The following is a 12,099-nucleotide window of genomic DNA, read 5'->3' as shown; positions in this document are numbered from 1 at the left end:
ATTTCAGTTTTCAATAATGATTACCTCTAAATAGTGAATGCTTTAACAGTCCTTTTAGAAAAATATCTTTTCATTAAGAGCAAAAAGCAGTCTTACAAGGTATCAGTGTGGTCGAGTGTTTAAAAATGCATTAATTTCAGGAGATTTTACTGTGTGTTTGTTGTCATATAACTCGCTAAAAAAATGACTGTGAATTTCTTCTCATACTTTTCAGATCTTCCCTGTGCTTTAATTACATCCACCACAGTAAGTGCGGGCTGATGAGCATCATTAATAGGTACAGCAGAGAAAGCGACAGAGTGGTAGAAGCTGGATAGCCGAGTTGCAGCTGTCTGCCAAAAGTGCATCAAGCAGCAGGGAGCAAATGAGCATTCACAGTATTTGAGGGGTCGGGGATGTGTGTGTGTGTGTGTTTATAGGTGTGCAGTGTGCCTTCAGAAGAGCATTAGAATGGTCAGCATGCGTCTTGAAGCTTCAGGCAGCTTATAGAACAGCAGGGGGTTTTAGGTAGGTGGGAAGTGAAGAAGCTGGCGATAGGGCTCAGTTTAAAAAAAAAGGACGGGAGGAATGCTGGAGGGCTTACTGAGGGAGGAATAGGCCACAGCTGGTTTTTAATTGGGTCCTCCCCACCACCACACCTTTCACATCATGTGTCCAGACACTTTAACTCAGCATTTTTGTAGATTGTGGTTCGGAGAAGCTGACCACAAGAGCCGTTTGGCTCTGAGATTTGAATCTTGGTACTGAATAACAACTTTGAGGTCTCAGTATTAACCTGGATCCTATGAGTCTTGTGGTCAACTGCTGCTAAGTATCAAACAAAGAAACACAGTAAACTCAGGTGATTTAGTTTTACTGGAGTCAAGACAGTGAACCATATCATCTGAATCTGTAGTGTTTTCGGTGAGTCCATTAAATCAGGCTGTACTCCGAGAGGTGCAACTGAACTAGACTGACCTGGACAATCATTCAATTACAGCAATGATTGACAATCAAACATTTATTGACAATTCCAAACTCACTGCAATAAAAAAATGTGACCCCTGATACTCTTATTGGAAAACAATATTTTGAAGTGCCGCCTATATAATTTTATTGAACCACAAACAACCACAAACAACATGGTAATCAATCAAGGTCACACCTAAGTTGATCTCGCTGTACATATTCTGCTTCGACTGATCTGAGGACGACCACCTACTCAGAGGCGCTGATGTGGAAATTTCTTTTTGACCAACTGTGGGTTTTGACCCACCTCTCCAAAGGAGATTTCCGAGAGTGTTTTATCTTATTAGATGTACTCTTAAATTATTCTGTCTTACATTGTGTTAAATGTTGCCTACTCAGCATCATTGCAGCCCTGGTCATCCTGGAATGGGGATTCCTTCATCTATGGCCCCTTCTCAAGCTTTCTCATTATTTCCCAGATGTTTTCATTTATTTATTTTTGTTTTTCATTGCCCTCCTGTAGGGTTAAAAGCAGAGACTGGCATTAATATTTGTGTCGGAATGTGAAGTCTTTGAGGGTCAACTTTGAAAAATGGACTCACCAAAAATGTGATTAGCCAGTTAATTCATGATTTAACAACCATTACATTTTTCTTTTTTTACACATCACACTACAAAGTCTGTTACAGACCGACTATTATTAAGATAACGACTTTAAACTAGGTGTGCGGGCTGTTTTGGGTTTCAATTATTATTTTGCAGAAAGAACTTAACATTCAATACAGCAACAATAGATACATTGTAAAAAGGTTTCAGCAATGTGTTTAACAGCAAAAAACACAGCAGTAAAACAGTGTGACTTAAACAGAGCTGCTGTTTTTTTTTGGGGTTATGTATTTTGGGGGTGGTAACACTTTTTCTCACAGTGTTGCTTTGGAGTGTAAATAAGTGAGCCAATATGTTATTAAGATATGTACTGCTGAATAGATGGAATCTAGATAAAAGGGCCATGGATCAAATATCTGGTACAATAAAGCAATAAAACTGATATACATATTAGTTTGAGGGGTGACACTGAAATGGCTAACTACTGTAATGAGGACCAACTGTAGATTTAACAGGAGTGATTTATGAAGCAATAATGCACTTAATAGTACACAACACTGCACTACTATTACTACATTGAATTTGAGATTATGAAGCGCTCTTTTGTATATAGCATAAATATGATATTTAGAATAAGAGTACTTTACATGACATGAACAAAAAATTAGAAACTAATGATTTTCTTGTCATTTATACAAGTTTCACAAAATTGTTACAATCTCTTTTTATTCCGACAATAAATAAATGAACGGACGGACGAATAAAAAAAACATAACAATAATAATAAATAAATAAATAAATAAATAAATAAATAAATAAATAAATAAATAAATAAATAAATAAATAAATCTTGCATTCGTCATGTTACACATTCAAAAGAAGGGAGCAAGACCCACTGTCACGTGTGGAAAAGTAAGTTGTCAAGTATCAACAGAAAGCAGGGCTGGGCATTCAAGAAAACTTGACATTCTAAATGGAAAAAAGCTTGACGCACTGACAACTTCTCTCAGAGTAACTCGAGCTTCTATAGGACATGAGGTCTTATAACAAAAGGACAAAGCATAAAGGATTATCCACTTTATAACAACTGATACATCGAGAAACGATGAGTGAACGACCGGTCACAACACCCACAAACAAGGACGCTGCATTTAAGGCCCATCTGTCACGGCCGAACTAGGTCTGAGCCCAAATGCACAATTCAAAACACAGAAATAACTAATTCAAATCGTTTAATCAACAAAGCACACACACACACACACACACACACACACACGCACACACACGCACGCACACGCACGCACGCACGCACGCACGCACGCACGCACGCACGCACGCACGCACGCACACACACACACACACGCACACACACACACACACACACACACACACACACACACACACACACACACACAAAACACTCATCAGAGGAAAAAGGACACCAATAAACACAATATCACTCTTGGGAAAAACAATTGGTAAAAATGATGCAATGAATCGACAAAGCAAAAGTGACGGTGTCACAAAACTGTGTACATACGTATCATCTATATTTGGTGAACGTGTACAAGACATGTCTCTATGTCTACTTTTACATGTCTACACATACTCAACCTAGCCCTTGTTTGATTTTTATTCTACTTTCAATGTACAAGTGATGCACTGCCTCCCCTGACTGCACGTATATTAGACTCTAAGGCTTAGAGCACACAATTCTTTTAGCTGACATGATTAAAACAGTGACATGTTTTGAGAGTTTTGATTAACTTATTGAAGACAAACAAACACATCAAGAGAATGGGAGTCCTCTCCATGGACCCTTAATTCAACATGGTGGCCAAGTCTTGCTCGTGTCAAGTGGATGGTGCTGCGCTTCTTCTATTCACACTGTGCCAATGGAGCACATCACTACCACATGCTGGCAGCGGCAAAGTACTTTGTTGACACTTCAGGCCGAACACAAAGTTTAAATATTTCACACACTTTCATTGAATATTTTAGGCAGAGGAACATCAGCATGTGCAATACATGTGTGATAAAACATGAATGTTGGTGAAATAAAGACAAAAAGCAATGTCTTGTCTGTGCGCATGCACCATAACTGCCTGCATCAATTCATGTGTGTGTTGCTTGAGCCAACGTCTTGCCCATATATTTGTACAGGCAATCAAAAGAAAAGAAAATCAATGTAAAGCACAAGCATGTTGGTTTGAACACGCAACAAATCAACTAAAAACAAGCTTCCAGCATGAATCAAAGTAGAGCTACGACATGGAGGAAAAGATTGGCTGGCAACCAATTGAGGGTGTCCCCTGCCTACTGCCCGATGACTGCTGGGATAGGCCCCAGCACGCCTGCGACCCCCGTGGGGACAAGCAGTACAGAAAATGCATAGACGGATGGAATTTGGGAGCTGTGGCTACAATGTACCCAGCTAGTAGCTGGTCCGCAAACATGGTGTCATAAGACAAATTTGTTACGTCAAGTTCTATGGGAGAATAGACAATCCATACTGGCTGTAATGTTTGCATATGATTAAATGTGAATCAGAAAAATCACAGCTGTTTCACAGTGTATTAGGACCCCCTGTTGGTGAATGTTAGAAAATTACAGTCAGTTGGTTCCTGATATGTACGCGTGGGAGCAAGCTGGATAAAATTCACAAAACATCGAGGTCTGTTTCATCATTGATGTTTTTGCAAGGAAGAAACATCACACTGCCCTCTTCCTTCCATCCAGGAATACGTCCATTGTTGCTTTTTTTTTGTTCTTGGCCTTTTTAAGCATAGAAAAATCGCACATGCATATAATGCCTCAACATGACTGACAGCTGCTTGTCCCGCCTACTTGGAGGACTTGCGCAGATAAACTGAATCTATACGGAAGCACGCGATGATTTGGCAGGGTTTGGTCAGTGACTGACTTGTAGTGTGACATGTCGCTTGGTCCCAGAGACAGAACAATGTTTATCTTGTAGTCTGAAGCGCAACTAGTGGGAACTAGAAAATAGTCTTCTAGTCTTCCGGTAGGTTCAGAAATACTCAGGATGTATAATTCTGGTTGTACCAATGGTTCTTGTGTGCACTACTAGAGTTGTATCATCAGTGGTACGACGAGTACCTCATTTACTGGCATAAGACTTTAGTCGCATGAGCCAATGAAACAGAAGTACAGGCCGCATTTGCTGTTTGTAGTATAAACAAAAATACTTCAATTGGATGATACAACTTCTTTAACTTAAATTTGTCAGATGAACTTCAATGTGATGTTTAGGTTGTTCGAAAGGGATGGAACAACCACCAACTCGTGTTTTGTGTGTGGTGAACTTGCTTTCTTAAAAGAGAATTATAGTAAGCAGCACATCTGAACTCTTGTTGGTAGTTGTTTTTCAATTTCGATGTACGTATACCTGCTGTACAATGACAATAAATGTGTTCTATTCTATTCTATTCTAATTTTCACTTTTATTTAATGTGCTATAAAGGTCAACTGCTGTGTTGAAAATCAAAGCACAACACTGATTGACACCAAACAGCGATCACACTTGACTGATAGGGAAGTTGACATCTATTCACATTTGTAAAAATTATTTTTAATTTTCAAAGTCATATTTACATGCCGGTTGATATAAGTACAGTCAGGATATTTTTGCAAGATAAGAAGAGCTTGTGACCACTGGAGCAGCATATAGCAAAGGCCACCTCAAACTTTGCATGAGCAGGTCGCATTGATAACGTAAAACTGTGCACATAGATTTGTTTATCCAGAGTAAATTAAGGAAATTCTCTTTCTATTATTAATTTGCGGGTAAATGATATACACTACAATAAAAAGTAATTCATGGAGTTACTTTCCAATGGTGTGGATGATAAATGTTCTTAAAACTAAGAACATTCATATAAAATCCCAAACTATATTGTCAGTGTAATAGACAATTTTTACATTGATTGACCCTGTGTTCGTTTCATTTAGTGCCATTGTGCATGAACCCCTGTATTTGTGTGCTTTTGTGGACAAGTACTTTGTGTGCTTGTTTGTATGTCTGTGTGACTGACACTGAATTTAACGGTTCTTCCCCATGGACATAGGCCAATTTTCACTGTGATGTGTCTTGTGACTGCTTCGAAAGAGAAGATGGAGATTCCTTTTTGCTTCTGCTTGGCCAGTAAATGATGCATGCCTCCTCCCATCAATCACAAAGCTACTGCAACAGACAGCTTGCTGCCTAATATACACCTCCATTAGGGTTCTCGGGGAAAATCGCTTGAATCTCAAACAATATTCTGACTAGCCACCACACTAAATCAATACAAGGAGTTGTAGATAAAAGTTTAACACATTTTAATAAGGCAACATGGTAGACCAGCAATTGGTAAATCTGCCTTAAGAGGTTTAAATCTTTCCAGTTTCCACTTCCTGCCTGTGCTTCTTTTTAGGGACTCAGGATTCCTTCCTCATTCCAAAAAGATGCTCATGTTCATTTAAGACACTTGCAACACAATTACCCGAACATGAGCAAGTGAATCAGAATAATTGTGACTGGTGAGCAGATCAGGGTTTACCTGGCCTTTCCCCCAAGTTCAGCTGGAAAAGACTCCAAACCTGGTTTCCTATGCACAGCTTTTGTTTACTTAATAAACTTTTTCTTCGCTGATCTCATTTCTATTGCTGCTACTTTGCATCTTGCTATGCATTTTCTGACATCACAACCATGACAAAGAGAGATATCATCATCATTACAGCTCTTTTTTGATAGATGGGTTGATACGTAGGTAGGTAGGTAGGTAGGTAGGTAGGTAGGTAGGTAGGTAGGTAGGTAGGTAGGTAGGTAGGTAGGTAGGTAGGTAGGTAGGTAGGTAGGTAGGTAGGTAGGTAGGTAGGTAGGTAGGTAGGTAGGTAGGTAGGTAGGTAGGTAGGTAGGTAGGTAGGTAGGTAGGTAGGTAGGTAGGTAGGTAGGTAGGTAGGTAGGTAGGTAGGTAGGTAGGTAGGTAGGTAGGTAGGTAGGTAGGTAGGTAGGTAGGTAGGTAGGTAGGTAGGTAGGTAGGTAGGTAGGTAGGTAGGTAGGTAGGTAGGTAGGTAGGTAGGTAGGTAGGTAGGTAGGTAGGTAGGTAGGTAGGTAGGTAGGTAGGTAGGTAGGTAGGTAGGTAGGTAGGTAGGTAGGTAGGTAGGTAGGTAGGTAGGTAGGTAGGTAGGTAGGTAGGTAGGTAGGTAGGTAGGTAGGTAGGTAGGTAGGTAGGTAGGTAGGTAGGTAGGTAGGTAGGTAGGTAGGTAGGTAGGTAGGTAGGTAGGTAGGTAGGTAGGTAGGTAGGTAGGTAGGTAGGTAGGTAGGTAGGTAGGTAGGTAGGTAGGTAGGTAGGTAGGTAGGTAGGTAGGTAGGTAGGTAGGTAGGTAGGTAGGTAGGTAGGTAGGTAGGTAGGTAGGTAGGTAGGTAGGTAGGTAGGTAGGTAGGTAGGTAGGTAGGTAGGTAGGTAGGTAGGTAGGTAGGTAGGTAGGTAGGTAGGTAGGTAGGTAGGTAGGTAGGTAGGTAGGTAGGTAGGTAGGTAGGTAGGTAGGTAGGTAGGTAGGTAGGTAGGTAGGTAGGTAGGTAGGTAGGTAGGTAGGTAGGTAGGTAGGTAGGTAGGTAGGTAGGTAGGTAGGTAGGTAGGTAGGTAGGTAGGTAGGTAGGTAGGTAGGTAGGTAGGTAGGTAGGTAGGTAGGTAGGTAGGTAGGTAGGTAGGTAGGTAGGTAGGTAGGTAGGTAGGTAGGTAGGTAGGTAGGTAGGTAGGTAGGTAGGTAGGTAGGTAGGTAGGTAGGTAGGTAGGTAGGTAGGTAGGTAGGTAGGTAGGTAGGTAGGTAGGTAGGTAGGTAGGTAGGTAGGTAGGTAGGTAGGTAGGTAGGTAGGTAGGTAGGTAGGTAGGTAGGTAGGTAGGTAGGTAGGTAGGTAGGTAGGTAGGTAGGTAGGTAGGTAGGTAGGTAGGTAGGTAGGTAGGTAGGTAGGTAGGTGTCCTCTGTTATTCACTGAAATTTCTGTAGTTTTTCTGCTCAGGGCAAAGACAAGGCTACCGTAAAGAATATTGCTTAAGGTGGTCTTATGACAGCTTAAGGTGGTCTTATGACATCTTGGAGCCAAGGCCCTATGTTGAATTGAGGCTAGCTTCATGTAGTCAGGCCGTAGCCTTGACTAGTGGGGGAATAAACCTTTGCTATCCATCCATCCATCCATCCATCCATCCATCCATCCATCCATCCATCCATCCATCCATCCATCCATCCATCCATCCATCCATCCATCCATCCATCCATCCATCCATCCATCCATCCATTTTCTATATCGTTTGTCCCCACTGGGGTCACGGGCGTACTGGAGCCTATCCCAGCAGTCATCGGGCAGTAGGCGGGGGACACCCTGAACCGGTTGACAGCCGATCGCAGGGCACACAGAGACGAACAACCATCCGCACACGCACTCACATCTAGTGAGTGCTCAATCGGCCTACCAAGCATGTTTTTGGGATGTGGGAGGAAACCGGAGTACCCAGAGAAAACCCACGCGGGCACAGGGAGAACATGCAAACTCCACACAGGGAGGGTTGGAGGCGGAATCGAACCGGCACCCTCCTGACTGTGAGGCAGACGTGCTAACCAGTGCCCCACCAAGCCGCCCTTGTTTCATCTATTTTAACGTAATTGTAAACCTTATTGAATGGGTGTCATTTTTATCATTTATTCTTCTCAATGAAATGTTTTTTTCATGTATATCATGGACTGTTAGTTTTATGAGCAACATGATCCTTAAAAGGAGATATACAAATATACTTTCCATGCCTTCACAAATGCCGTCAAGCTCTGTAGCGTCCACGGTGCTTCTGGAGAGAATTAACATAAGGCTTCCTTCAAGCAAAGTACAGTTTGAAGAGACAACTGTGACTGCAACTGTTGCAGTGTTTGACTAAGGTTTCATGGTACCGGCTCATGTGGTTATATCAGCTATGATGGATAATGCTCTGTTGATGCAGTATCCTCTGAGGGATTCAATACATTAAGCTTTTTCCTTTGCCACTGACATTGTTCTAGATAATACATTACGCGTCACTATCTTCACACTGTATATTTGAGGCGATAAAGGTTGGATGTTCTCTAAACGGAGATTGCAAAATGTAATCTATTCGATGTTTTGCAAAATATTCGCCTCCTTGGCTTTCTACATAATTTACAAAAAAAAACAATGCCAACAACAATTCCAATGAAGCTGTGACGTGTAAAACCTAAACAAAAACAGAAAACGTGGAACGTGCTCAGTACAGCCTGAAAATGCAATTGGAGCAATAAAAAGTGAAAGTTGGTGTAACATTAACCGAACGTTGCAGATGGTCATTTCTTTATGTGCCTTGGTCAATTCGGCACTCTGAAGTCTTAAAAAGCATTTTTTTACAATGCCAACCTAAAGACAGTGAAGGGAGGTGGACTAGCTACAGCAGATGTCGGCTAATCAGGTCAAGCGGCTCCTCTGACTTGTGCTGATGCATGCGACTCGGACGTGTGCTGTGCGCGCGTCTCGGCGCATGGACAATAAGAATGGCCGACCAAGCTGCTTCCTGAAGCATGCGGGTCAGCAGTGTCCCTGCATCATACCAATCAGCTCGGAATCAGCTACTTATCACGGGTAATACGACATTTGCCTCCTTGTCGCCACACCGCTTTTTTACACAGTCGGACGTCGAACAATTCAGTAGCACTCAGTCTAAAATATATACCCTTAAACCTGCTCGGTTAAAAGATGGATCGACCCAGGAACCCTTTGGGTTGTTTTGAAAAACCAAACCCAATGCAACCCAATGGACACCCAACCCAAAGCCTAACAAAAAGAAAAGAAAGAATTGGTTTTGTGTTTCAAAACAAATTGACCCAACTTCCTGGGTCGGTGCAATTTCTAACCCAAATTGGGTTGTTTTTAAACACAGCATTTTTAAGGACGTACTCCCCATGCAGTCTCAAGCAGGAGATTGCCACTCGATTGCAGCTGACATTTGGAAAATCTCGCTTTCAACTCTTCCAATGCATAATTCTTATTTCAGACACTTTCATCTGCTTTAGCACTTTAACATTTTCCAGGTGGATTCATTCTGACTAATCCTCTTCTTGTGATCTGTGGCAAGCCTTCAGCAAGTACCTCACATCTTTCTGTATAAAAAGTGAATAGTTATCTCCATTAAGGCTTTCAGTTTTATGTTTCAACATTCAGGCATTTTCGCCTTTGAATCCAGTGTATGGTGACAGAGGAGCCCAGACTGCTGCCGTTGATCCATACAAGAATATTAGCCTTGCATAACTATGAGTACATCTGCAAACAGTCAAGTGGATCTCATGTTTTAAATCTCATCTCTCATTCAAAGCAAAGGAGTTGGTAATTGTGGTTTGACTGAAATAATAATAATAAAAAAAGCACCTTAGTAGTGTATACACATTTAACACAAAGCTGTGCACTTTTGTGGGGGCTTGACTGCTGGTAAATTGCTCGAGCATCTGTCAGGATGTAAGACCGCTTTTAACTGTGGTGGGGATCATAGCAGAGGGAGACTGGGGATATCTGTCCGAGTCCAAAGCACCTGCTGGGGGGACCAGTGACAAAAAAAGAGAGGATCAGAGATGCTCCACTTGGGAGCCCTTTTTTGGCTGTGATGAGCGCGGGAGAGCAGACGGCTACTGAACATTCGAATGCTCCATAATCCTTTATTGAGTGATATTTTAAAGAAAGAGGAAACACAAAGGTGTGTGGCAACTGCTGAACAGAGGACAAATACCAGTCTTCTGTGGACTCCTCTCATTCGTTCCCCTCTGAAGGTTTGGACACACCACCACCAACCTCTAACAAGCACTTAGCTCATTGTGATTTATTCTCCCTATTTTATGGAGAAGAATAGGATGGGATATGCAGGCAGTGGTGGGGAGAAAGTGCTTACCTTCTGGTATGTCTGTGAGTACTTACAACAGTGCAGTGGAAAGCAGGACAAATAAATTTGTTATTCTAAGTTTAGACCACCCTGAAATTCTTTTGCAGGCCCACAGGGTGACTGCAATGTAGAGTTGACGCATATATCTTATACTTCCTCCCTGCGGCGTACACAGTGGAAAAGCACACACCCGTTTTGAGTTTATCTGCGTTGCGGTGTCTGAGAAAAGGTCTCCTCTAGTTATCAAATTAATCATCTGCTAGATGCAAATTACTGCCCTACATGGAACCATCAGTAGACAGCTAGAACTCACATAGCACCATGGACAGATGGCCTCCAGGACCACACCGCTATTCACGTACCGCTGTCTCATTACACTCTTCTCCTAACATGTGTCTGCATCATCCCTTTCATCGCCACCTAAATATGCTCATGCATTATTTCCATGCTGGCATGAGATGGAGCTCACCTACTTCAACCTCTTTATTCTCTCCTGCTCTTACTTTTCCCCTTTAACTTTTTATTTACTCACTTTCTCCACGCTTGGTGAGTGTGTGCACCTGCAGACAACAAGCATCAGCATTAAACCAATCCATCGAGCCTTTTAAGTTATATATAAACCTGATTTATTTTCTAAAATTGCCTGCCCTTTATGATACTTTCAAGCAGACTGCGGCACCAATAGCTCAGTGCAGAAGGCAGAGGAGCAGAGTCTCTGACCTATTTAGGAAACTGGCGAGAGAGCAGGCAGGGAACATCAAAATACTTCAAAGGCTCCCTTTGAATCTGTCGTTACGGCCAACTTAGTGTGAGCGTGTGCATGCGCAAGTGCACCCACACAAGCACATCCACATCCAAATGCACCACCTCTGAGCGTGCACAATCTTCATCGGCTTGCAGTCTCATTCCTATGCTCTCTCTCTCTGTCGCTCTCTCTCTGTCTCACATTGCTCTCCCAATATATTCTGTCTGAGCTCTTCGTTTGAACTGTGTCCCACATTGCTAAGTACGAAGAAGACAGAGAAATCACATTTAACGGTGGGACTGCCACCAGCATCATGACTCAGGCTGCACCATGAAAATTCTTTTCCTGGACCCGATTTACAAAAACACATACTCACTGACTATCATCTTAATTCTTGCAGGGAATAATTTTATCATCTCACTTGGCAGACAAACTCCAAACATGCTGATATGTACATATGTACAACATATGTATGCTTTTCAAAACTTTGGCAGCTGCAGCTGCTTCACATTCAGTGGACACAAGTAGGGTAAAAACGAACCTAAACTGGGCCAAAAATGGACTAAGGTTTTTTTGTGTAATTCTTGAAAATACATTGACAAATTTGACAGCTGTAACTCTTGCATGGGGTCGAATCAATTAAACAGCAGAACAAATCTGCTGTTCACCACTGCGCTGCTTGGCCAACAAAGATTATTTCAGTAAAAAGGACAGCTCATACCCAAAGTGTTCAGGACCATGGACAGAGCCACAACTCCTATACAGCAGAGGCAAGACTGCTGGACTTGGGTAAAAATTGAGAGCATGACTGTGTGTTCTAACTTGAAGGCTCTAATTTGGCCTTCCCAATTCAATCAATTAATTGTGGTA

Source organism: Syngnathus floridae, chromosome 1, assembly GCF_059516105.1.
Source record: "Syngnathus floridae isolate MCC-2025c chromosome 1, RoL_Sflo_1.0, whole genome shotgun sequence".
Lineage (NCBI taxonomy): Eukaryota > Metazoa > Chordata > Actinopteri > Syngnathiformes > Syngnathidae > Syngnathus > Syngnathus floridae.
This window is presented reverse-complemented; position numbering follows the sequence as displayed.